This window comes from Sphaerodactylus townsendi, linkage group LG03 (genome assembly GCF_021028975.2).
Source record: "Sphaerodactylus townsendi isolate TG3544 linkage group LG03, MPM_Stown_v2.3, whole genome shotgun sequence".
In the NCBI taxonomy this organism is placed as follows: Eukaryota; Metazoa; Chordata; class Lepidosauria; order Squamata; family Sphaerodactylidae; genus Sphaerodactylus; species Sphaerodactylus townsendi.
Genome location: NC_059427.1, coordinates 89,214,980 through 89,242,196, shown reverse-complemented (window position 1 = coordinate 89,242,196; position 27,217 = coordinate 89,214,980). Strand labels below are relative to the sequence as shown.

The window sequence follows — 27,217 nt, the reverse complement described above, 5'->3', positions numbered from 1 at the left end:
CAACTTTATGCTCTCTTTACACCTTTGACATGACAAAATACTGCTGCCTCCTAACTCCCTAAGCACCATGTACTGTACTGAACTGACTGAACAGGGAGATTATTGGGTAATAAAAAAGATTGCTTCTTGGGAAGCTTCTTAAAGAGAAAGGGGCTAACTAAAATTCCCTTCCTTTGGAGACTATACAAAGAACTAAACCCATGTTAGTAACTTATACCTAATAATGAAAATAATAAAGGCTTCTGTGGGGGCATGACAACAGTTATCTGTTTAAAATATTTAAAAACATTTAATATATATGCCACCTTGCCACCAAACTTACAGTCCCCAAGGTGGTGAACAATCTTTACCTTAAAACAAACTTTTAAAAATATATAGTATAAAAACAACTAAAAACAGCAGTTAAAACAGCATTAACAGGAACAAGGGCTAGTTGAGAATACACCAAATGAAATTGATACGTTCTGTGCAGCCAGGAATTCCATACGGTTCCTGAAGCTGCACAGGGTCTGCTCCAGTGTTGCCCCATGATATTAACTTTAGCCTAGGATTTTCAAAAACTGCCAGTTTGGAGGTCCTTTTTAAAAATCCTAGTGTGACCCTGCTTGTGCCTGTACCATGCAAAAACCAATCAGGAGCAGGACCGGTTTATTTTTCCTGCCCAGTTGCCTGATCTTCCCGCCTGGTGTTCATTCAAGGTGCCACTAAAAAACAACAGTCAATCAGAACATGGGACACTCACAGGTGCTTGCAGCTGCCACTTAAAAGTAACAGCCAATCAGAACAATCACTTGGTATATTTTCCTCAAGCTTTATTTTAAACCAATTAGCAGACCTATTCACTAGTTTTCTCCCTCTGACAGCAAAATCTTACTTTAAACCATTCAAAGCACAAATCAGTTTCTTCCATTTCCAAAGAACATACACAGAAACACCCATTGGGAGCAGACCAAGTTTATTTTTCCTGGCCCCACCCACCTGACATTCATTCAAACTGCCACTCAAAAACAACAGCCAATCAGAATGTAGGATGCTGGGCAAGCTCACAGGTACTTGCAGCTGCCACTCAAAAACAACAGCCAATCAGAATGCTCAGACATGCTTCTGAAGTAAATACAGAAGTCTGTCTCATGTGGAGCACAGCAAACTGGAGCATTTCCTACTCTGCTCCTGGGCAGAAGCGGGGAGCCGGGCAAAGAGAGAAACCAGGATAAAAAAGCCCAGGTATATATGATCCCGGTTAAACCATGGTGTAATTGTGCTATATAAAAACAGCCAGTGGGGGAACCAAAAAAGGATCTCTCAACTGCAGTGTTCAGGATAGGGTCATATGAGACTAATCAGTATGTTGATAGTATTCTCATGCCAAGCAGTGGTGGGATCCAAAAATTTTAGTAACAGGTTCCCATGGTGGTGGGATTCAAACAGTGGCGTAGCGCCAATGGGGCTGGGCGGGACACAACGGGGGCGTGGTCGGGCATTCCGGGGGCAGGGCATTCCTGGGCGGGGCTGTGGCAAGGGCGCAGCCACTGCGCCAATCCTTGGGTGGGAAATGAATGCACGCAGGCGCAGGCTGCCATGCACGCCGGTGCACCTCCTGCTAGACTGCTTCAAGTTCTGCGTGCTACTGCTGAGGAATGGAGGTGGGGCGTAACTAAGGCAAAAGTCACATGGCAAATTCACCAATTAATAACCCCCTCTCGGCACACACAAATAATTAGTAACCTACTCTCGGGAACCTGTGAGAACCTTCTGGATCCCACCTCTGATGCCAAGGCATATAGGGCTTTAAAAGTTAATATCAGCCCATTGAATTGGTTCCAGAAGCTGAATAGAAACCAGTTTTGGTGGAACAAGCCTGGAGGAATATGATTCCTACAACCTACTCCAGTCAACATTCACTCTTCTAAGGCAGTCACATGTAGACCACATTGTGGTAGTATAATTCTGATGCTACCAGGGTATGTACCACAGTGATTGCCAACTTCAGGTTGAGCAATTTTGAGATACATGGATGTGGAGCCTAGGAAGGGCTTCACTTAGGCAAGAAGGTTCCTCAGCATGGAATGATACTATGCAGTCACACTACAAAACAGCCATTTTCTCTAGAGCAATGGAATTCTATAGTCTGGATATCAGTTATAATTCTGGATCATTTCCAGGCTGCACCTGAAAGATGGCAACCCATTGGCAACATTATGACTAGCTCTTTTTTGCCTAGGAAAGGCCAAAGCTGGTGACAAGCCACTGCTACCCCCTAGGTATCCAATAGTAGGCCTGGATCCACCAGCTCCCCAAGCTATGAATCTGCTCCTGTATGGAGAGTTCTGCCCCATCAAGAATAGGAGAGACCTCAGTTCCTGAGTCAATTAATTATTACTTAACTGTATACTTCTTCCTTGATTTGTTTAAGGACTAGCTTCTAAGAAACAAGAGAAGACATTGCCAAGTCAGAGGACCTGTATCTTATCATCATTATTTTTTCCCTCGAGGCAAAGATAACATATGGTTTTTCAAGGCAAGAGACATTCAGAGATGGTATGCCATTGTCTACCTCTGTATATTCCCTTCTAAATACCAAGGCAGACCCTGCTTAGCTTCTGATATCTGATGAGATTGAGCTAGCCTGGGCTATCCAGGTCAAAGACTGCATTTTACAGCACATCTCAAAAGCAACACTTTAAAACGATCATTACGATGTCCATTTATGTAAGGTAAGAATTTTCTCCCTAAATACTACCTCCAAGCAAGCTCATCAGTGTGCTACTCTACAGATTATAGAGTTTTTCTCAGCAGACAGCTGTGTAAATTATAATAATCCACTGAGTGCATTAAATTTGCTCTAGATATTTCTTAAATGTGAATGCACATGTTGTGACTCTGAAGTAAAAAAAATGAAACCAAATTATTCAGGATCTTAATTTTTGTTTTAGCCTGTGAAATGCTGGTCCTCATTAACTTCCTGAATAGCCTTTCCCAACATCAGTAAAAAAGAATGCTGACTATTCAAGCTTTGGCCATTGATTATCATAAGGGAGTACTAGGATACAGCATTCCATTGTGCAATTGAATGGGACAAACTGGGACTCAAATTTACAAAAAAAAAAAAATTCTGCCACAACATATCATACAATAATAGCCACTTATTTTACAGATGACTGATGCTTTCTATACCTTGTTGTGACATTTGATAGATGCTGGTCTGCCACCAGAAATTGCATGACTCAGCTATCCATCTCAGGCTCTAGTAACCAGTTCCCAAGTCCTGATATGATTGCAAGCCAGAATAAAAAAGGATGAAGGCCAACTAATACGATCATTGTGCTGGTCCAAGACAGTACTGAGAAAATACTTGGAAATTGCCCTGCAAAGCAGCTATGCCAAGGATCCTCTGAAACAATGCCTTACTGAAGCATGGTAATCGATTTTAAAATTGTTCCCTTTAAATAAATCTATTGCTCCTCTCAGTAGGCCCCAGAATGTGATGAGTTGTAAACTAAAAAGTAATGCAGATGGGAAGTCTCCATAAGGTAAGCATGGTCCAAATGACCCAGATAGCCCAGGCGAACCTAATATTATCTGACGTCAAAGCTAAGCAGGGTCAGCCATGATCACTATTTGGATGGGAGATTGCCAAGGTATACCAAGGTCACTATGCTGAGGCTGGTCATGCCAAACTACCTCTGAATTTTTCTTGCCTTGAAAACCCTATGGGTAACCATAAGTTGACTGCGACTTGAAGGCAAAAAACAAAACAAAAACTTGGTTCATACCGTTCTTCCTGTAATCTTCCTATATCTGACAGATAACAGTTAACCCAGGCATCTCAAATTTTGATGAATCTATAGACACTTTTAAATGTTTTACAAAGTGTAGTTAGCACTGCTATAAAATGACTGATATTGGAAGTAGGACCAATTACAAAATGAGGCTCTCACAAAAGACTGGGTGGTCCTCAAACTAAACACCCTCCTATAATGTGGGTAGCTATTTCTGAATGGACATTCCCTGGCAGGTGCCACACTAGGGAACACTGAGTTAGCCTAACCTGGGTCCAGTTGTCTATGTACATCAACTTAGCAGAGGGGCAGGAAATTATTCCAAACATCAAATAATATTATGCAAGCATTACTGATTCTAACTGGGCTGTCTGTCTAGTAAAGTGTTTAAGATTAGGATGCAAGTAGTAATGATTGGACACTGCCATTATATCTGTTCCATAGCAAGTCTTTGATGGTTCATTCTGTTCCTTTTGTCAGTAGAAGACGGATAGAGCAGAAGGCTGACAGAGATGGCAGTAAGTAAAATTGGAGTGGTAAGCATTAGGACAGTGAAAATCCAGTTACCAATAAATCTCCTATAGGTTTTTTCCCCTAAAGGGGCAATGTTAAATATGGAAAATAGGATTTATTGTAATATTTTCACGCTAGAAATATGCAGTCACAAGACGTTGAAAAATTCTCCAGTGAATGCCCTTTGGAGAGGCCTGGAGAGCAATTTATTTCAATTTAAAGCAAGTTGTTTTGATATTCTAATTCTGTTAAACGTGAGCATTGCTATATGTATGCGTTACGTAACATTTTTGTTTATGACTTGATTCCTTTAGGTATGTACAAGAAGAAACTGAGCATGCAAATTAAAGGAAGGGCAAAGGAGTGTGGATAACAGTAACACTCTGAAGCTCTATTTGCATATGCAATAGGCTGTGACACAAGAGCTACAGGTCCAGGTTCTTCTGCATGGCAGTTTGTGGAACTCAATTCATTGGCAAAGGGAGAAACCAAAGAAAAGTAGTTTCTTTTACAAGCCAACAATCAGTGAGACTGTAAGCACAAACTGCTAGATCAGCTGAATGTTTAGTTGATTCATCAAAAGAAACCAATTTTAATCAGTAAGAGCAAATTTTAATCAGTGAGCTTGATCATTAATGCAGGCATTTAATTTTGCAGCAGTGTCACAGCAACAGGGAATGAACAAGAAAATATCAAAGACGGCCATGGCAGCAGCATTTGACCCAGCCATTCTAGCACTTGAGCGCTTGTACAGAACACACATGCACTCATGAGCAGCTATCTGTTATGACAGCACAAGCTGCAATCCAACATTGCCAGGATTTTCTCTTTCCATACTTCAAAGCTTGACCCTAACTATCACTGTTCTGCTGACAGGTGCCATCATGAGAATGCCATCACAATGCACCCAGTTCACTCTTTCCCATCCATCATCTCAAAGAATACAGGTTCACAAGTACTGAAGTAAAATGTGTATAACCACTTCAAATGAAAAAGAAATGTGCCTGACTTGCTTACATGTCTTTCTCATATTTGAGATATTTATATCAGTAACATAATTGAACAAAATTTCTTTTGACATAGCAGTCCCTTACACCACAATGAACACAGCCTACTAGATATCTGCAATGCCCTACAAAGGGTACGTGAAACCTGTTTTTGCTGCCTGCTTGGAACAAAATGGGAGGAGGGAGAGAGGTTGGTTAAAAGAACTTGAGGGTCAATTATGCTTAAAGTGTCTGCTGTGTGTTGGGGTCAAATGTCTGTCTTGGCAAGATTTCTTGTACGGACTTATTACCTCAAGCCCCACTTTCACTTTCCAAGTTCTCTGTGGCAAGCAAGACCATTGTAGCATAACTTTTAACTCACTTTGCTGCCACAGTAGACAGATTTGCCAGTGAGGACAGCTTTGATCTGGATATTTTCCCTCTGCCCACAGCCAGCCTTCCCACTCCATCTCACTGCCATTCATGCTTTCCCCTTCACCCCCCTTCCAAGTTCCCAGCTCCTTCAAGTCACAGAAAGGAAGTTCACTCACATGGGTTTAGCCAAAACACATTGGCCTCTTCATTCTCATAGTGATATATCAGGATATCAATAAAATACTAACAGAGAGTGCTTAAAAATAATAAGCCTCTCTCTCCTCCCATGGGGCGGCAGCAGCAGCAGCAAGCGTGTGTGTGTATGTGGGTGGGTGGGTGAGTGAGTGAGTGAGTGAAAAGAATATCATCTCTTAGACCTGATCCCCTTCTTCAGCAGTGTGTGGTTCAGGAAATTGCTTTGCCTCTTTCCTTTGGGGGAGTGGGTGGGATTATTTTTGAAAAGGGCTAGAATACTGATATAACTGCAATAACTGCAATATTAATATAAGTGCAATTTAAAGGGCTAAGCCAGAAATCTTGACTACTGGGTGTATTGAGAACTGTGCCTTTATGCAAAGAATAATTACCTTGGGGCTCTTTACTGCAGTGGCCTTGTAGTGAGGTCTCATGTTTACACAAGAGGAGGCAGGATTCTCCCTACTGCCATATGCTGAAGTTTGCCCCAAGACATTTGTTCTTTAGACTCCAATCCTGGACACCCTTTCTGCCCAAAAAAGTTCAATGTTGTACTCATCTGTTCCTGCAGATTCTGGCAATATATAGTTTTCCTATTTTATTTTATTTCTAATGAGCTATCTCTATAGCTACGCAGACACAGATACAAGATTCTTAACCACTTGGAAGAAGGGTCTACTACCCATTGAAAAGCATTGGGTAGACAGGCCCTCCACATATCGACTTAGTTTTTTCTTACTGTATCCATGTCTGCATAGCTACAGAGAGATCTCATAAAAATATTTTGAAAGGAAAATTATATATTTCCAGAATCAGCATGATGAGCTGAGTACAACTATGTACTTTTGGCCTCTAAAGGTACCGTTAGAATGCCTGACCAAGCCAGTGGGGTTCCTGTGAAGATGGGGGAGTACTCCCCATCTCCTTAGGCATCCCCCATTTACAGGATCTGACTTTGCAAAGGGGGAGCCAGCAGGGTGCCTGTGAAGATGGGGACCCCCTTTTGCAAAGCTGAATCCTGGCTTTCCAAGGGGAGGGGGAGCCAGAAGGGTGCCTGTGAAGATGGGGAATCTGTTGTGTGAAAAAATACAATGAGCTCTAGCAAGTGAGAACCTGCAAGTGAGGACTTTAGAGGACATTACATGCACCTTTTTTCTTCTTCCCCTTCTTCTCTGCCTCTCACTGACCATCCTGCCACCCCACCTCTTATTCCTCTCTATTTTTACCCTTCTACCCCAACTCTCTTTCTGACCCCCCTACTCCAGGTCTGTTTTTAACTTTCTGCCCCACTACCCCAATTCTATTTCTGCCCCAGATCTCTATGTCTGATCACTTATTCTAGCTCTCTCTTTCTCACTTCCTAATCCAACTCTCTGTGTTTCTGCCATCCTACCCTAGCTTTTTTGTCTTTATGGCCACCTACTCTAGCTTTCTCTTTTACTTTCTGCCTCTCCCCAGCACTCATTGTCATCCTGTCTATACTCCAACTTTCTCTTTCTCCCCACCCCCACCAGCCCAATTATTGGAGAGCTAGAAGCTTGTCTGAAGTGCTCTGTGTGGGCATGGTGAGGCCACTCCTCCCACAGCCCTGTTCTCACTGCCTCAGCTGGAGCTGTTTCAGGAACTGTGAGGAACTTCCTCCCTCCCAAACAGACTGGGGCAGGGTGGCCTGTTCAATCCTGGCTGCTGGCACTGGGCTCACTGCTGACTTACTCAAGAATTGGCTCAGGCAAGGAATAGGACAGCCATGTGAGGAGCCCAGAACTTTAAGAAGTGTTACGGGCTGAGTGAGATGGAGTCTGGGAGTTGTAGTTCCATCAGTCCCTCTGTACATGAGAAATAGCACCCTGTAGACTACATCTCCCTGAGTCCTTCACTTTTTCTGGTTTGTCATCAGGAACATGGTGCTCAATTATATAGTAAGGTAACAGTACAATCCTAAGAACAGGTACAAGCCTCACTGAGTAATGTTGAGTAGATGTGCTTAGGATTTCTCTCTAAATTAATTAAAGTCACAAGCATACTAATATAATAATAAGTTTAATATATACATTTAAATGGTATTTAAAGAGCCTGAGGCAAACTACCAAATGGACTGGTAAAATAACAGATTGGTAGCCTAGTATACCCTTATCCTGTCAGATTTCATAAGCAAAACAGGGTCAGTATTTGGAAAGGAAACCTCCAAGGAAACTCTGTAGATGGCAAACAATCTTTACTTCTTACTTGCCTAGAAAGTCCATCCTGGGGCCTCCAAAAACTGTCTGTGACTTGCTTGCACTGTACACACACACACACAATCCTGTCAACCATGCCTGTTGTTGTTTTTCGGGCATTTTAACGGTATCAGATGATTGTGCAGCTGGATAATCATGTTTCTCCACACTGTAACTTAGTAGAGTGTAATTGCTATTTTTATATATGATCACCCATTCATATAAAAATAATATTTATTATTGGAAGACAAGTAGAACCATTATTATCAAATGTTTTCTTCTTGAAGCAGTCATTTTCATTGTATTTTAAAAGTTTTTATATATTTATTTTCAGTTAAAATATAACAAAAAACTTCAGAGAAAAATATTTTAAATATAAATTATTCATTTGTGCTTTTAAAAAAAGAAAAAATCTTATGTGAAGGAAAAATATTCCCCCGGGTAGTCAAGGTAGTTCTGAAAAAACAACTATTTTCAACTTTTCAACTAAAGATTCTCCCTCTCCTTCTTCTTACACAGGCAGGTGCAGTTCGGTAATCCTGTAAATGCCTTTCCTTCTCCACAAGAATGTTTCTAAAATCCTATCCAAGGTGTTTGTACAAGGCTTAGCCAGTATTGTAGCTACACTGGTTATCATGTCCCTTGACCCTCTTGCTTCTGTCAATGACACTTGTAATCTTCTTACACTGTGCTTGAAATTCCCTGGCTTTATCTACTAAATACTCCCTGTTACTTTAATGGAAGCACTACTGGTTCACAGTTATATGGTATGCTTTCAGACTCTCTCTATTAAGACTGCCAGAATAATGGGAACATCTTTACACATACTCACTTCTTTCCATTCTGGTGTCTGCTTTGTTAGGTGGAGTCCAGCAGTTTTCTTTCCTTTATAACATGAATTCATTATTAGTAGTTTGTCTAATTTCAGAATATCCTCATTGGTAGGTCTTGTTAATAGGTAGTTCACAGCTGGATTATCTTGTTAGCAACTCCTAGGGACTCCAGACTCTTTCATAATTGGAACATACTTTATAGTCAGTTTTATGTCTTTAACCTATTTTATGTCTTTAGAGATGTGTCTTTGAGATTTGCCACCTGTTACACACACACATTCAATTTTTGCTCTTCCCTTTCTCAAGATAGATTTTGAAAAACTCCCTCCTTTTTGGAAAGCTTTAGAAATATTATATTCAGAGAAAATCATATGAAGTAAACTACTCTGGATTTTTTAAAAAAGTTTCTAGCTGTTTGTGTTGAAAATGTAATCAGAACACAGCCCGCTCCAAGAACCTTCGCTTGGGTAATTAGCTGGGTGGACCAACAAGTGGTGGCAGTCTCAATAGTCAGGTTGGGGAGGGGGGATTGCTGCCTTTCTGGTGAAAGCCATTGCCTGAATGAGGCTTTTCACAGCCCACAGGGGTTTTCCTCTGTTTTTCTGGTGGCCATGCTGCAAAACTCCTCTTTGGAGGTGGCATGGCTGTGCCATCTCTGCCTGCCATATGCATCCTCTGCCTTTCAATTGGGCCTTAAGTTGATATGTACCTGTATGCATGCTATCCAACAAGGCCACTGTCTTAGCTTAAGTTTAAGCTATACAGCATCATTAATCTCTTATCAAGCTGTGCAAGTCTGACTCACACTGGCCATTTTTTCACTTTCGAAATGCCCCATGGCATATCTGGGGAGCGTACCTGCTGTGGGACCTCTCACCCTGCTTGTAGTTCCCCACAATTGCCTGGCTCTTTACTTCACTTGAGTCAGGGCAGGTGCGGGAAGCCCCAGCTGGCTCCCCATGAGCCCGGAGCTTTCTCATAAGCACCATGAGTTCTTCTGCAGTCTCTTCCAGGCATGTGCGGGCAGTCTCCGTTTGCTACATTTGGATTGGCTGAATCTTGCCGCATTCCCCCCACTCACTTTTAATACTTTCAATTTTTTAAAAAACAGAATGCAGGCAGGTACTGAGAATCAGCACCTTCCCCCCTCCCCCTGTCTAAAATCCTTGCTGGTGTGAGAGAATCACCGGCTTCCCCCCTGCAAACTCCTTGTGCATGCAAGAGAATCGCTGTCTCCCCCCTCTTTAAATTCCTTGCATGTGCAAGAGAATTGCTGTTTTTCCCCTGCAAACTCCTTGCACGTGGGGTGGGGGTGGGGAGTCTCTTGTTTGGTGGGGCGGGCATGCCCCTTTTCTGTCCAAGGCTTCTCCCTCTTTTCTAAAAAACAAGGTTTCTCCCTCTGTTTTTTTCCCACTGCAATGGGGGGTGCCAATTCTCAGCACCTGTCCATTGGTGGGGTGGGCCAGAGTGGTGACAAGGTGGGAAAAATGGCCCCATTTCTGCTACTGAGGCATTGTGGCAGAAGCCACCGGAGCAACAAAGGGGCATTTCAAAAAAACCTCAACATTTGTGGTTCTGGAAATCTGTGGAGCAAATGCCGTGGAGTGGTGCCGGGGCAAAAACGTGGCAGACACACTGCAGAGCCGGGAGCAGTGCAGAACTTCCAATTCCATGGTTTTTCCATCGTATCTTCGAGACTGCATCACCCCTTATGTCCCTGTGCGGCCTCTCTGATCTGCGGATGCCAATCTACTGGTGGTCCCTGGCCCCTCGGTGATGCGGCTGGCCTCCACACGGGCTAGGACCTTTACGGCCTTGGCCCCGGCCTGGTGGAACGCTCTCCCACCAGCTGTCCGGGCCCTGCGGGACCTTGGGGAGTTCCGCCCAGGGCCTGTCAAAACTGAGCTGTTCCGCCCGGGCCTTTGGAGGGAACCAGCCGCTAATGGTGCCCCCTGGCCCTTAACACCTGGGCCATTAACCATCTCATGTGACTCGCCATGCCTCCCTTTTCTGCGGGGAGGGAGGGACTTTATGTTATTAGATTGCTGGACGCCACTTTATATTTATATTTTATATTTAAACTTAAATTTGATCTTCTGATCTTTTAAATTTGGAACAGGAATTGGAATTTTTATCGCTGCTTTTATATGTAATTATTTTATAATGTATTTTGTATGTTGTGAACCGCCCAGAGCCCTTCGGGGATGGGGCGGTATAAAAGTCTAATAATAATAAAAAAATTCCATTGGGGCATTCCCCGTGCCAACAGAGAAGCAATTTGTCCATGAAAAACAGGCCATTGACTCACACAAGCTATCAGTATATGAGCAGACAAACTTCTTGCCTTAAATATTCTAACTATTGAGTGTTAGGCTACATGAGTGGACAAATGCAGATGGAGAGATGGAGAGAAAAGAAGTTTCAGCATTCTTCAACCATAACCAGCCAGTCCACAGGCCAGCATATTCAGGAAAAGACGCAAATGTTTTATCAGGCGAACTGAGAAGAACTGGCAAAAAGGGGTGGAGAGAAGCAACCAAAGAGCCAGAGACTATTTGCATGTTGTGATGAATGCACTTATCCTGCATTCAGTTTACAAGGTGGAGTCTGCCTTGAAAGAGTTAAGCCCTGGCCAGCCCTGATTGGCCAGAGAAAAAATGCAGGTACTATAAATAGAGTCAGCGAGAGTGCTGAGGGGTTCTTTGGGTCTTTTTGGCTTTTTGGCTCTGTCTGTGAGCTTTTGTGCCTTCGGGTACGTTTTGTGGCAGAGTGAGGAGATTCCGCCAAGATCTCTCACTGCTGTTGTTTGTTAATAGCTGAGGAAGCTATTAAGACATCTGAAACCCTGAGTCTGGAGGAGAGTGACCGCCACTCAGGTGTTTTGAGGGAAAACCTCTGACAAGTCTAAAAGTCTGTCCTCCACAGTTAACACCAGTCTTGGGAGGCCCAGTCCTGTGGCAGAGAGGCCAAATTTGGGATTGTGGGAGAGGGAGGCTGTTGTGTTCCCAAAAGGGTGGTGTCCGTTAAATCAGTTTGTGGGCTTTAGTAGAATACATTGGTGGTAGCGAAAATAAAGACAAATTAATTAATAGGCAGGTTCTTGAAACCAACTGACAGGAATCCTTCCTGTAGCAGAGAAGCTAAAAACGGGCCCTTACGTGATACATGTGTTTTAGGAAAATGGTATCTCCCACTTAAATTAGGCAACCCCCATTCTTTGCAGACTTTCCACTTTCCCAATAGTAAAACAAGAAAATATAGAAACCACCACAGCCTCAGAGCCACATAAGAGGCAGGAGAACAGTGACTAAGTCATCTTCCTTCCTTTTTCTTTAAGAAAGGAACTGGATGTGATGCTAGGAATCACAGCTACCAAATAGCTTTGCTTTCTGAATTGCAGACTCATGGGACAATGTCACAATTGATTGGAGGCGGTTAAATTATTTCCCACAGTGCATTTTCTCCTCTGGAAATGGCTTCACTCCACTACTATTCACCCCATAAGAGCAAAGGCACTGGCATCATAGATAATTGATGCTCCTATTACAATAGACTGCCTTTCCCTGACTAATTGGCCCAAAGCAGCTTATAAAGGCACTATGACATGCCTGTACTAGAAACTATAAAACCATAAAACATTGTCCTATTATCAATAAAATAGCTTTATCAATCAATAACTTCAGTCCAAGTCTACAGTGAACAGAACAGCGATAAAATCAACAGAAAGCCTTTTGAAACAATACACTTTTATGGTTTTTCCAATACACAGAGCGGATAAGGGCAGATCTCACGTCTGCTGGTAGCCTATTCCAAAGCATAGGTGTAATGCAAAACACACACACACACACAACTGGTACAGACCACTGCAGGCTAAATGAGAGGATGTACAAAAAGATAGGAATAGATATAGGCTCAGCATAGGGCTTATGCAGAAAGACAGTCCTTCTGATATCTAGGTTTCAAACTGAGAAGGGTTTAAAGGTCAGCAAAAAAATACATCTATACCAACAAAGATGATTCATTTCAGTCAAAAGACAGGCCACTTTCTTCTAAGCTAATTAATGTTTCTAAATTGTCTTCAAGGGCAGCCCCATGGAGGGCATTGCAGTAATACAGTAGCATAGAATAGTGTGGCCAGATAAACTTGTTGTAGGAAATGAACTAAACTCTGAACCAAGTACAGTTGGAACAATATTGTTTTAGCAACACTGCCAACTTGCCTATCATGTAGCAAAACTGAACCCAAAAGCAATTCTTGACATGTTCTCCCACAAATAGAGCTACCTCAAGTATAATTTGTTCCAAATGGACAGTTTTTTCTATCACCATCTCTTGATTCAGATTCAGTTTGCTCCTATTTAGTTTAAAAGATACCCTGTTTAAAGATCTGAGCAATCATCTTCTCTAAAACAATGCTTTGGGACTCTATTATGCTCATGTTCATCTACAAATATGCAAAGCAGGGAGGATAATTTTTTTCAAGTGCTGAATCAGATTGGGAGCACAAAGTGCAAGGAGAAGCAGCTTCAGCTCCCCCCCCCCCCGGCAGCAGTTTCCCTGACCTGAAACACTTCCAGGGTGCTATCTGTGCTACTGGGGGCTGCTCATAAACTGATAGCCATTACATTTGTTTAATTAGCAAAAAGATTACCTGAAAACCAAGGACTTCAGAAGAAAAAGAAGAGTTGGTTTTTATATACCACTTTTCTCTACCAAAAGAGTCTCAAGGCAGTTTACAATGGCCTCCCCCTCCCCTCCCCACAGCAAACAGCTTATGAGGTAGGTGAGCCTGAAAGAGTTCTGAAAGAACTGTGACTAGACCAAGGTCACCCCGCAGGTTGAATGTGGAGGAGTGGGGAATCAAGCCTGGTTCTCCTGATTAAAGTCCGCCACTTTTAACCGCTACACATGCCATGGAAACACCATGTAAGGCTGCGTAATGATTACAATTTAAGCCAGAAACATTAATTTATATCAATTTTATCTTTTTGGAGCATGTATTTAATTGTGAGTGCCTTAACTATTCTCTTAAACGGGAGGATTTTTTAAAAAAAAATTAATGCGAAGCACAAGACTATTATATTTTATTTATTTATTTCTTTTAACATCTCTGTCCAGTTCTCCCAAAGTTCAAAACAGCTGAATACTCCCAAATTAGATGTCTTTCACAAATTGATACAAACTCTACTGTGCTGCCAGCAGGCAGGGTGTGGTCAGGTCCAAACAGGCAGCAGACAGCAGCATAGCTAGAAGACAGTCCAATGGATCAAGGCAAGCAGCAGACAAAAGAGAGGTTAGAAAAAAATCCAAAGGGTCAGAGCAGGTGGCAGGCAAGAGCATAGTCAAGTGTCAGTCCACAGGTCATGGTACAGGAGAGTCGATAAACAGGCTGGGAATCAGCAGTAGACCAGGCACGCAGAGGCTACAGGTAACACACTCATTGCACCCAGGCAGAACCAAACTCAAGGCAAGGCTTATATACAGAGCCTTGCCTGCTGGGCTGGGATTCTGCAAGGAGTTAATCCTCATCAGATGCAGACACTTCCATCTTCCCATATCTTGCTGCAAGATGAGCACTTCTCCTTTGCTCCTGCAGCAGCTGCCTCTGCCTTCGGTGCACAGCTGGCTCATTATTGGGTTCCCTAGGGAGATTTACAGGCTCACATGCATAACATCAGCCAGGGAAGGGCTGGGAGTTGACTCTGCTGCCTGCTCTTCCACCTGAGCAGGTCTGCATCAGAGTCCTCTGAATCCTGGTAAGTACACCAGGGCTGGCTCATGACATCTATCATACAAACATCTTCCTAACCAGTAATATCAATGCCTTATTTTATTTTTATTATTTTATTCTTCTGCAAAACATATCTCCCCGCCCCCTCACATCCCCAAATCACTGTATGTTTTGTTGTCTTAAAAATTATCTGAATCCCAGTTCTTACAGGCTGTTCAAAAATCCAAAATGGTTAAAAGTTATTTAATTTCATTGGAAATTCTCTTCCACAACTGTTGGGCTACAACTGAAAATGTCCATCCTCCCACTGTGATTACACACAACTCCCCATGATAAGGAAACAACAACAATGATTTGCAGCAAATCTGTGTCTATATTGGGAGAGCCAAGGCCTCAGGTACGAGTATTTGGGTCCCAGGTCATTAACAATGTCTTCTAATGGTTGAAAGCAGTTAGGCCTAGTTCAGGTGGTATCAAATTAGGTGGTATCAAATTACTTAGGTTGCTGCCAGTCTAGGGTTGCTAACCTCAGGTGGAACTTGGAGATATCTTAGAATTACAACTGATCTCCAGACAACAGAGATAGGTCTCCCTGGAGAAAATGGCTGCTTTGGAGGGTGGACTTTATGGCATTATATCTGCTGAGGTTTCTCCTCTCCCCAAATCCAACACTCCCTAGACTCCACCCCAAAATCTTTTTGAATTTCCCAATCTGAAACTGGCAATCCTAGTCCGGGCCTAGCCCTGATGAGTCCTCTCTCAAATGTAAAAACAGCCCTGGAAAAGGCCATGTTCCCTCCCCTGCCTTTTGCTCACAAAAACTTCAAGCCTAGAATGTGGTGGTTGTCTTGCAATAGCAACTGGGTGCTTCTGTCTCTCAAAGCTGTAGATACTCCTTTAATCATTTTCAATTTTTTTTACATTTCCAATTTTTTTGTAAATCTGGGGCATTTTTCAGATTTGTAGAAAGACCTGTCTTGCCTATTCAGCTCCAATCACCAAATTTAAATATCCTGAAATTTGGTGAACTTGAGTATTAGAATTTACAAGCGGTACCCACAATGGCTTGTGGAAGGCATGTCATTTACCCCCACTATTTCCTGTTTCCTTTTCCTTAAAGCTCCTGAGACTCTCCCCCTTTTCTGCTGCCTTCTCATCAGATATTTGGGTGTGGAGCCTTGGGAGGTGAGGTTTGGGGAGGCAAGCAACCTCAGCAGGTTATAATGCCATAGAGTCCACCCTCCAAAGTAGCCATTTGGTCTAGGAAAACTGACTTTTGTCATCTGGATAGCTGCTGGGATTGCAGTGATCTCCAGTCATGAAGAAAAGATGCTGGAAAACATACCCACACTAGACTCCAGGAGTTGAAGCCTGACAGTAATTTTATTATCAGTTCTTTGATGTGAATGAAAATACGCACATTTGACTATCAAGTTAAGTTTAACATGATATTGAATATATTGTTTATCCTATTGTGCTTGCATGAGACTGTTTCAGTCCAAATTATTCTTTTTTTTGTACTACAAAATTTCTTCTTTGAAACATACAAATGCCCTTCCAAAATTAGCAAATGTCACCATATCAAAGCAAAAATGCAGCCCATTCATCTTTTATTTTAATGTGGGGAACATCTTTTATTTCAGAATTTCCTGGTGCATAAACATTCAGTTGTCATTAGAACAGATACAAATATCTAATTACAGAATGAGTAAGTGCAGAAATACTGCAGTGTGAAACTGTTAATTTACCTAGCCCAGTGGGAATAGCAATTCTAATTATTTTTTAAAATTCTCACTCTCATCTACAACCTTCCTATCCATAACAATTGAGGGGCATGGACCCTTAAATTTCATGGTTTTTCCAGATCTCATTCCATGACCTATAATTTAAGATCTGTTTAGAGTTTCATTTGATATATATGGAAACCAAGCGGAAAACCCATCCCTTATTTCTCATGTTTCTGTATAACTGGATTTTTAAAAGCCTTTAACACAACCTCATTACAAGTGTTTAGACTTTCAAAATCATCCATTTCACCTATAACAATAAGGGTCCATTAAATATATGTGCTCTGTGACCAGTCGACAATTACTGAGCCTTTTTTAAAGCAAAATCTTCATATTTTTGCTGTTTAGAATATGCCAATAAACTAATTGATTAGAGATGGTTACATGAAGTGGCAGAAGGTCAACACGTTGCCCCGGTGAACTGCCATTCATACATGTGGACTGTATCAGAGAAAGTTTGTTGATGCTTTGCAAGGTACTATACAAGGTGCATCTTTTGCATAAAACTTCAAATGGCTTATTCTAAAGCTGGGGTTTCCATTGAACTCTTAGTAAAATAGTCCCTCCTTATGTGTGTATTCTGCAGCTACATTCAAAAATTTTGTTCCCAGTCCAGTTTCTTCTCTGTAGCATATGCTGGCAAAAGTCATTATCTGCATAGTACTTTCAGTATTAAAGTGTTATTACCATAATTCCTACAGCAGTTTTGTAACACAGGCCAGTATTATTCTCCCCAGATGGATCAGAGTTCAATCACCAAATTTAAATATCCTGTTCAGTTCAAGAAGACGACGAAGAAGAAGAGTTTGGATTTATATCCCCCCTTTCTCTCCTATAGGAGACTCAAAGGGGCTTACAATTTCCTTGCCCTTCCCCCCTCACAACAAACACCCTGTGAGGTAGGTGGGGCTGAGAGAGCTCCGAGAAGCTGTGACTAGCCCAAGGTCACCCAGCTGGCGTGTGTGGGAGTGCACAGGCTAATCTGAATTCCCCAGATAAGCCTCCACAGCTCAGGCGGCAGAGCGGGGAATCAAACCCGGTTCCTCCAGATCAGAGTGCACCTGCTCTTAGCCACTACGCCACTGCTGCTCCTTTAGTTCAGCCCTTTAGCCACTGATATGGTATTACCTATTATAGCCAAGTACTTGGTAAGTACACAGCACCACTTCTCATGTACAGAAGTATATCTCTCTCTTATTTTTTTTTCATCAGGAGATTTCTAAAGACTCAAATCTTTTAAAGGAGCTGCTTCAAAATGTCTAACTAATTTATATTTTGCTGTGTTCCAATATATGTTTGCTTTAATGAAAAATCACAAATATCAAGCTATTGTTGAAAAAAGATTGTGTAAATAATACCCAACAAGTATGCATGGGCCACTCACACAGAACAATTTAGTCTTTTGTTAAGTTACATTTTGTTTAGAGATTTTGCATACTTTGGCAAATATAATATTGATCAGCCTGCCAAGAATCATAGACTGCAATCCTATTTTTACTTGGCAACAAACTACATTTATCAAGCCCATCCTCCCAGAGAGGTGAGTGATGACATTTCATTAATCTAGCTCCCTCAGCAATTGCCATTGTTTTGAAAATTCCACTCTGGGTTTCCGTGAATTGTAACATATTATTAACTAAAATCAACTCACAGTTCATTGTTTACCAAAGACAAATTTAAAAAATAGTAGCAATTTGAAGGAGAGGAGAAGACTCCAAAATATTCTTGAGAGGAATGGAGTTAACAAGAGGTAGATAAACAGGGACAGTCTAGGCATACTTGAACATGCTGCTGTGAAAGGACAATCAAGGTCAATTCAGAAAAAGATAACCTTATGGATAATCCCATGTTCAATATGATTGCTTGAATTTGCAAGTATCACAAAGGACATAGTAGTAGTTCTGAGGGCTTAATGGATTTCAGAATAATGATGACTGTCACAAAACTTTTGGTAACATCAAGAAAAGGCAATCGAAGGATTAAAAAGGAAAATGACAAATCAAAGAATCATGAAAAGACATACATATCACATTTTCCATCTATGGATCTGTGACAAGCCTTTTCTATCAATTGAGGGAACTTACAGAGCCTTTTATGATTTAGGGTAGCCAGGTTTGTCTTACACTGTAAACCTTCCCCTCAGTTACTCGATACTGTTAAGGTAGCAAGTGTAAAGGCTTTTGGGTTTGTTGTTCTGAGGCAAGTTTTGAGGTGAGCAAGTAGAACCCAGAGATCACTGAGTCAGAAGTTGTATGTTAATAGCCAAGAAGATTTATTTATTTTCAGGCTGGTTTCAAAGAACAAATCAGCAACAGAGGTCTCCAGCACAAATCTAAACCTGTGGAGTATTTTGATGTGCTCTGTAATGATTAAATTGGTGTTTTCTAAGATGGTCTCTGGTTTTATCTAAATAAAGGAATTTTGGTACACCAAAAGGAAGGACTTTGAATACTATTATTGGAATCTGTTTAAATTTGCTTCAGCTAGCTTTCGCTATTGACATGCTTCAGCTTAAACTTTTGAACTCAGCCCGTAAAAGCGGCTGTGCAATGTGGACAGTAATATTAACTTTTCTACCCCTATGTGAATAAGAGTGTTTACATGAATGCAGTTGGAAAGTCTGTTTTTCTCCAGTATCTTTGACCGAGGAGGAAAGCAAGCAGGGATCAAGCAGCTGGGTAAAGGACTTAAATTGGAAAGATTATTGCTGCTGCTGGGAACTCTCCCAACCTGTTGCTGGGTGAGGTTCCCCTTTATTTGCAAATAAAGTACAAAAAGATCCTTCACCTCTGAATGATGGGTGAATATAACAGCTCTAATATATGTATTTTAAAATAAGTACACACAAGTAAAATTGCCAGCTCCAGATTCCAAAAAGGTTCCTGCAACTTTAAATATTGCAAAGATGGGAGATGCCAAAACAGATGGGATTTTCCTTATGTTTTATGCAAAAACATTTTTAGTATATTAATTTTAAAAAGCATCCCATTAAGCTGAATATCTGTCTGAAATTTTTAACAGTTACTTTTAGGATTCTGCATAAACTCACTCCCTGACATATTGGTGTTGGCTTCATCTCCTGTGGAAGCAATTTTGTGGTTGTGCCTACCAACCTCCATCAGAATTACAAGGGTTTCTGCAGTCTTGAAAAGATTGGGGATGCCTCGCTTAGTGCATAAGTGGATGAGTCATCCAGAGAAACATGGCATAGTTCCCTAATAGTCCTGCAAGTTCACTGAACACTTCAGCCTCAGCAAGCTAGTATAAAGCAAACTGTTTGCGGAACTTCTGAACTGGTCACTGGATCCCCACCTGAGCCTTGGTAAGTGAATTAGCTTTTGTGCTGAAAATGAAAGAAAGATGGAAGGCCAATAGGATACATCCTTAGATATTTATGTTTATACATTAATTGGTTATACACTTTGGACAGTGGGTTTTTGTTTTGCTGGAATTCATGAAAGCTGGTTTTTAAATTGTAGCGACCTACTGTTTTATTCTTATTTAGAATTATGTACCAAGGTCAGAGATGCACACTTATAGAACTCTAAACACTATGATGGAAAGCAATACATACATTGGATTCTTACTACTAAGGAAGTTTCAATCTGAAACAAGTTGAACATGTTGATTGTTTGGATTAGAGCTGCAGCAGTGAAATAAGATTAAATGGGAAAGTGATATTCTGGAGAAGTGATTGGGACCATTATTGGGATGATCCAAGTAATACAAATTATTAGAGAACTTCCAAAAAAGACTTCATTGTCGAAATTCTGCAAAAGTAAAGTATTTCATGTTATATAGTACAAAGTTATTACTATGTAGATTTAACTAAATTTACTTTGTCTTACTGTTTCTATTTTATTGTGGATTGTAGTTTGGGTATATAGAGCCATTGTTTTTTGTTTGCTACCATTTCTGCTTTCATGGATTCCAGCTAACACATGAAGTGGCCCGGAGCAGAAAGGTTTGTTGGTTTGTTTTTCATGCATTCCTCTTCTAGTCAACAGGATTCTATGGACAAAAATGCATGGTGTTCATCTGTAGCATCTTCATTTACAACACACCCCATCCCATAATTGCAGCAGCTGCCAAATGCATCCCAGCAATTCCAGAGGTCACCAGTGTACACAGTATGTTTCTCCGTAATTCTATGTACAGCATAATTAGAAAAAAGTCTCTTTTTGACAGTGCAAACCATTTCAAAGCCTAGCTGAACTAATTCACTGAAATATTTCCATTTTGAAAATATATGCTATTATCTATTTTTTAAAGACATAATTATGTACCCTCTGCTTTACTGGAATGTGAACACTACATACCTTAAAATGGCTTTGCTCATATGTCTTCCTTGAGAACTGCAGACATCTTTCTAGTCTGGTAACTCAGCATTTTTCCCATTGCTGCCTGAAACCGGAGAGCTAGGATGTCACGATTGGGAATTGCATTAGGAGCTGTCAACCTCCAGCCAGCATGCTGAATTACATATGATTATCTATCTGCATGCTCAGCTGTAAAACAATTGAGAGTGCTGTACATGCACAGTCACAGTTTGAAATTGGTCCTTAGTTGCAGGACTGTCATAGCAAGAGAACTCTAGCCTTTGGAGAGACATTCATATTATGCTTTACCCACTAGATTCTCAGTGAAGATGAGCCCAAATTTTCAGCACTACTCTTTACCACACTTCCATATGTGGTAATAAAGAGAGGCTTATTATTTGCTGCAGTATGAAGTTTGCCATTTTTAATGCACATTAAAATTGGTGGTGCTACTCAGTTACTTTAGAATAAAGTGACTATTGTAGCCTCCATGCTAAGTGTGCTGATTCACAGGTTTCATGGCAATTATCTAGGTCAGGAGAAAAACTGGATGCAAAAGTGAGAAAAATAGCTTATGTTTTTGTTATTTTTACAACATAAGGGTCAATGATATGGTTAGAAAAATATACCTTACAGATTTTTGTAAAGTGTTACTTTGTCAATAGTATTGTTCAGCTTAATGATCACTGGTTGCAAATCTATGCACATACACAATTTTAAAAAAAACGGTGACCAGATGTGCATGTATAAAAGCTTTGTTTGTTACAATCACGATACTGTTGCCAACAGTATCTCAATCCTCCAAAACTAACAGGCTATGTGCAGCATCCTGGTGAAGGTCATTGAAATCTCCAAGTGAAAATGGGTATAGGGGAAGAGGGCGGTATCTACTTCCATACCTCCAATTATCCTAGGACATGGTGGGTGGGGCTGTTTTCCTTTTTCTTTGGTTCAGAGCCAGAGAAAGAAGTAAACAGCACCCTCATGGCTGTTTTCACTGGCAAAAATGGCACAGTATGGAAGTTGGAAGCCTCCTCCTTTCACAAAGCTTCAGAGCCCATAAGAGCAATGGAGCACTTTTCAGGTGAGTAAACCCACTTTATATGAGTCATTACGTGTGCCAGTGAGTAGAACTGGACATCCATATCCTGACACATGTAAGTTGGAACTTCTAGTTTGACTGTAAGTTTTCTGAGTCTCTAAAGACGTTAATCAAATGATATTTGGACTATTTGATTAAGTCCAGCTTCTATTCTGTCTCTAAGAGGAGGTATCTTGTAGCTTGTTTTAAATTTCTCAAGGACTGCCATATATAAGCACTCTGTTATTACAGACAAATCCTTATAGAACTTTAGCTATCCTGATTGAGGGAGAAGTTTCTTCTTGTGTATAGTTGTTGGAATCACATTGTGTAGCAAGTAGGGAAAGGAAGATAGAAGACTAAGACTGACGGATGGATCCTTGGCCCCTTCCGCACATGCAAAATAATGTGTTTTCAAACCACTTTCACAACTGTGCAAGTGGATTTTGCCATTCCGCACAGCTTCAAAAAGCACTGAAAGCAGCTTGAAAGTGCATTATTCTGCATGTGAGGAATGAGCCCTTGTCATTGGAACTAGTTTTGTGTTAATATACATTTGATTGACCATTAATAGTTACCAAAGATTGATTTTAATTATTTTTTTAAGTCAAGGGAATTTTAAAAATAATGATCTCTCCTGTGACTCACAGCTGTTGTGGGAAATGGTTTGTGACTGCTACTATATGAGGACATCAGTAACATTTGCCCTCTTTCCCCGCTCTTGTGAATGACAATCAAGAATAAAAGCACAATATCAAACACAGTCATTTGCTCCCTTGTAAAATGTAACATGATTTTGCAACACTTGTATGCTATCAGAAAGGCACACAATAAACTCATATTTTAAGAACATTTTTTATGGGAAAGAATTGAATACATTGCTGGTACAATTAAAAAAAACCTCTAATCTTTAGAACATAATGTGCTGTTCCTGAAATTTAGGAAAGTATTTGGTTTTAAGTGATCACTGTACATGCCATCTTCCCTCCCATTTTTCAGATCATTAAGCCCTCTTGAAATCCAAGAACTTTTTAGGTCTTGGTTTAAATTTATGAGGTAGCTATAACTTTGCCAGAGCTGTACGGAAAAGTAGCAGATGCTTAATGTGATGTAAATTCAGGAACATTAGCAGTCTTTTAACTGCTACTTGTACAAAATTTCAATTAACAATAAATGCCAAAACTAACTTGCTTCTCTTTAGAATACTTTTCAGTTTTCATGATGCTACACCCCTGTCCCCACCACATATTCCCATATTCTGAAAAGAAGGCAACATAGATATGCATGTTGAATAAAATAAATCAATGAAATAAAACAGTCTACAGGAGCAGGTGCCATTAAAAAACAAGAAATGTATAACTGGAAGAATTAAAAGTCACCTTATAAACTGTTTACTTTTATGTTGTAATGAAATTGCCCTAGAAACTTTGTCAGTACATTAACAGTATAATCCTGAACAGAATTACATCCTTCTAAATCCATTAAAGACAATGGACTATCATCCCAATCATGAGAACTCCAGTGGCCATGGATAGTGCCACCGCCATGCCACCTCCAAAGGGCTTCCACGCAGTGTGAGGAGGCAGCAAATGTCAGAAACTCCTTAGCTCCCTGAAAACTCTCCATAGACCAAAACAGACTTATGCCACCCATCTGTGGTTTTTGCTATGGGTGATCCCAGTTCCAGTTGCTATGGGTGATCCCAGTGGAAACCGACTAAAGTCAGCTTCATCCTCGGGAACAACCCTAGCCAGACACAGCAGCATCCAACTTCAGGCTGGTGCGGCTCAATGGGGCACAGGCTTTTCCAGGACAAGTGTTGTCAAGCTTCTTGATGCCTGCCCACTCCCCAGTTTGTCCTCCACACTGGCATAAGTGCCACTCATGCCAGAAGGGTGGGCAAACTCACCAGTTCGCCCAAAGGCATGGACTAGGCACAGGAGTGTGAGCCTGGCGGCCCGATTTGCCCAGCATTGGCAAATGCACCAATCCATTTATGCTGGCAGGGTAGGCAAACTCATTGATTCCTCCCCTGTCCTTGGATTGGGCTGCCCAAAGAATGTAACTCTGCATCAGACTACACTGGAAGATTCACATTGCAAATCAAAATATAAAAATATAAATTTATTGGAACAAGCAATAACGGTCATTCTCACACTCAAAAGTATCCCAAACATGTCTAGGCAATAGAGAGAGAAAGGAAATAATATGATAGGGTCCAGCGTTCCAGCTGTCATGGGCTGTGCTGTGGGGTCCCACAGTTATAAACAATGTCCACTTTGGGTTGCCAAATCCAGGTTGAGAAATTTTCAAAGGAGGATACTTGGGAAGGGCAGAGTTTGTGGAGGGCAGGAAGCTCAGTGATACTGTAGAGAGGACATTTCCTCCAGGAGAACTGATCTCTATTGTCTGAAGATCAGTTGTAATTCTGGAAGAACTCCAACTGGAGGTTAGTGGCCTCACACTTCTTGTGAGGTTGGGATAGCATGGCCTTCCCAAAGAAGGCCAGAACCTCAGGCCTGGAAGTCTGAGTATGAATTTACCCACAGTCAGAGATAGTCTCCTGAAGCACCCCAGAATCAGAGAAAGCATAGGGCTAGGGCCAGTGGTGGGATCCAAAAAATTTAATAACAGGTTCCGATGGTGGTGGGATTCAAACAGTGGCGCCGCTGCACACACACACCTCCAGTCCCTATTGGGCAGGGAGGTTGCTTTAGTAACCCCTTCTCGGCACTCAGAAAAAATTAGTAACCACTTCTAGAGAAGTGGTGAGAACTGGTTGGATCCCACCTCTGGCTAGGGCTGAAGCATGGATTAAACACAGGACTGTGAGCCTGGCAGCCAATGAAGTACTAGAAGAGACTAATAAGTCACCACAGGTCTGGGCTCCAGTACTCCTCAGGAGAAGAGGAGCTGAAAGAAGACAATAATGTGGGAACCAGCAACATCTATTAGGAAACTCCCACACAAGGTTGTAGCTAGTGTGGGATCAACTTATCAGCATTCTTGTTGACTGCTCTACCAAGTATGGGATCTGTTTTGTAGCCATTCTTGTTACTGCACTGTTCAAATGCTTTTGACTCTGTTTTTTGGAATATGTAACCTGACCTTGGACCACCTTTTGACTTTCCCTATGATTGGATTATTAGACCCTAGACTGTGATTTTTGGCTTGTGACCCGAGAAGCCTTGCTGTCAGATGTTGAGGTTAATGGGTCTTGACTCTAGTCTGCTAGCCAAGACAGCAATAAATGAAGTAAAATCAGCAGTAAATATAGCTGAAGATGGAGAGACAGATAAAAGGTTCTTGGATTGGTGGGAAGGAGAGAATGCAGCTAAAGACTGAGGACACAGGAATTGTCAGGTTGTGGGAAATAGGAAATAGTATGGAGAAAGAGACATGAGGAAAATGGGTGCTTTTTGGAAGTGCCTGCTGGTTCTCTACTGTGCAACTGGGCCTGCTGATGCAACTGGATTTGGATCACATATTTCCCAAATAAAGGGTATTGGGAGTATGTAAAGGTCAAAAACTGAAGATGGGGAGAAAATAAGTCTGGTGGATGGAAAAGAGAGGAGGCAGGAAAAAAAGGAAAGTTTACTGCAGCATTTAAAGAAGGGAAACTGGAAAAAGAAGACAGGCAAATTCACTGCATGAGTCCTTGTTAGTTCCAGATTGTGTGTGTGTATTTTAGTTTAAGTTTGTGTGTGTGTATGGGTGTATGTGTGTGAGAGATTTCAATTATATATACATATATATTAGTACATTTGGCAAGTTCTTCTAAGCTGATGGAAGTGATCTTCATGACCAAGAGTGTGTTAAATATACCATAAACCTCTCTTGCATAATTCAAGAGCATAGTTCTATCCTTGGTATTATCAATATAACATCAAGAGCCAGAAATGAGCTTTGCAGTCTTGCTGCATACATTTTGCACCTCATGCCCAAAGCAACATCTGAATGCACTACAGTTCTCAGGAATACTGAAAACATGTTAAGTAGATCTTTTAGATGGAATACTTAAGGAAAGAAATGCTATTAAGATTCTCAGCAAAGATCCAGAAATCATCATACTTCCAGCAGACAAGGGAAATGCAACAGTAATCATGAAGACTGAACAATATAAAGAAAAAATCAGAGAACTCCTGGATCCCACAACATACAAAAAACTGAAACAAGACCCAACCAAGAAAATCACTCACCAAACCATCACATTGATAAAGAGCTCCTCCATTTGTTACCGCACTGCTCAGGGTAACACTTTCCTTGCTCTAGAGTATCCCGCTCTCGGCAGCGCCCAGGAACCCAAGCAAGACCCGACAAGACTCGGATATATATAAAAGAGATTTATTGAGATGCTGACCTAAGTGTCAGCACCTCCCTTCCGCACCAACACTGCGCTGCCTAGCAGCCTTTACAATCCCTTAAGTACACTTTCTCCGCCGGTCGGGGAGCCCGAGGAGAACCAAAGGACAGCCCGCACCACCATTCAAAACAACCAATCATTCATTTGCAACATGCAGGAACCAATCCCAGTGTCCGATGGGCATCCCTCTTCTCAAGTTTCTCAAGGCCATGAGCAGGGCTTAGGCATGGCGATAGCGTGTCCACTGGCTGGGGACACACACAAAGAGTTTTCTTCCAGGTGTCGAGGGTCAGGAATTGCCAAGAGCGATGACGTGAGTCCCCATATCTACCTGCTGGACGAAAGATTAGGTGCAGGGGCAAAGGCGCTCGGGCTGAGGTTTCCCTTTGTCCGTGTGCATCAGGGGACTTTACACGTGAATGGGATAAAGTCCCTGGTTTAAGGGCAGAGATGGCTCTCTGCCCTGGGCCGAAGGAGGTTCCATACAAGAAGCACAAATACAGGGAACTTACAAATCCTATTTCTACCTAATGTAACAAATCAGTTTCCTACCTAAACAAATTACAAGACAGAAATAAATTTTCCAATCAAGTTTTTAGTTCAAGACATAATAGTCCAGGAGCCGGGGATTCTCTCCTGGTCTCGCTATCATTTCCCCTTTCTGGGCTTTCCACGCCATTGGCAATCATGGCGTGAATGCCCAGACAACTTCAGCAACCTGTGAGTACCGGAGAGGGGGAGCCCTGGATGCTCCGGGTGATCCAGTGGTCGCTTAGGAGCCACGTTAAGGGCTCTTTGCAAGTATCAAAGCGGGGAGCATTGGGACCTTTAAAAACACATCATACACATACAAAACAGAGCATCAAAACACGCCAGTAAATCGGGGAACCACACGCACATAAACCCTAATTGGGAAAGCGCTGAACAAAGGGGTAGTCCGGTAGGCACTTTTTTCGAAACGCTTCGGAATGTAGCAGGCGGAGGCATTTGGAGTTATTCTCGGCAATCGGAGAGACCTAAAAGAGCTGAGTAGAGCGCG

The 27,217-nt window shown here is 41.6% G+C and overlaps 1 protein-coding gene across 3 annotated transcripts in view; it reads right to left on the bottom strand.

Moving 5' to 3' along the window:
• The window catches only part of FSTL4 (follistatin like 4), a 556,321-nt gene that overhangs the window by 240,548 nt on the left and 288,556 nt on the right, over positions 1-27,217 (bottom strand). The window lies entirely within an intron of this gene.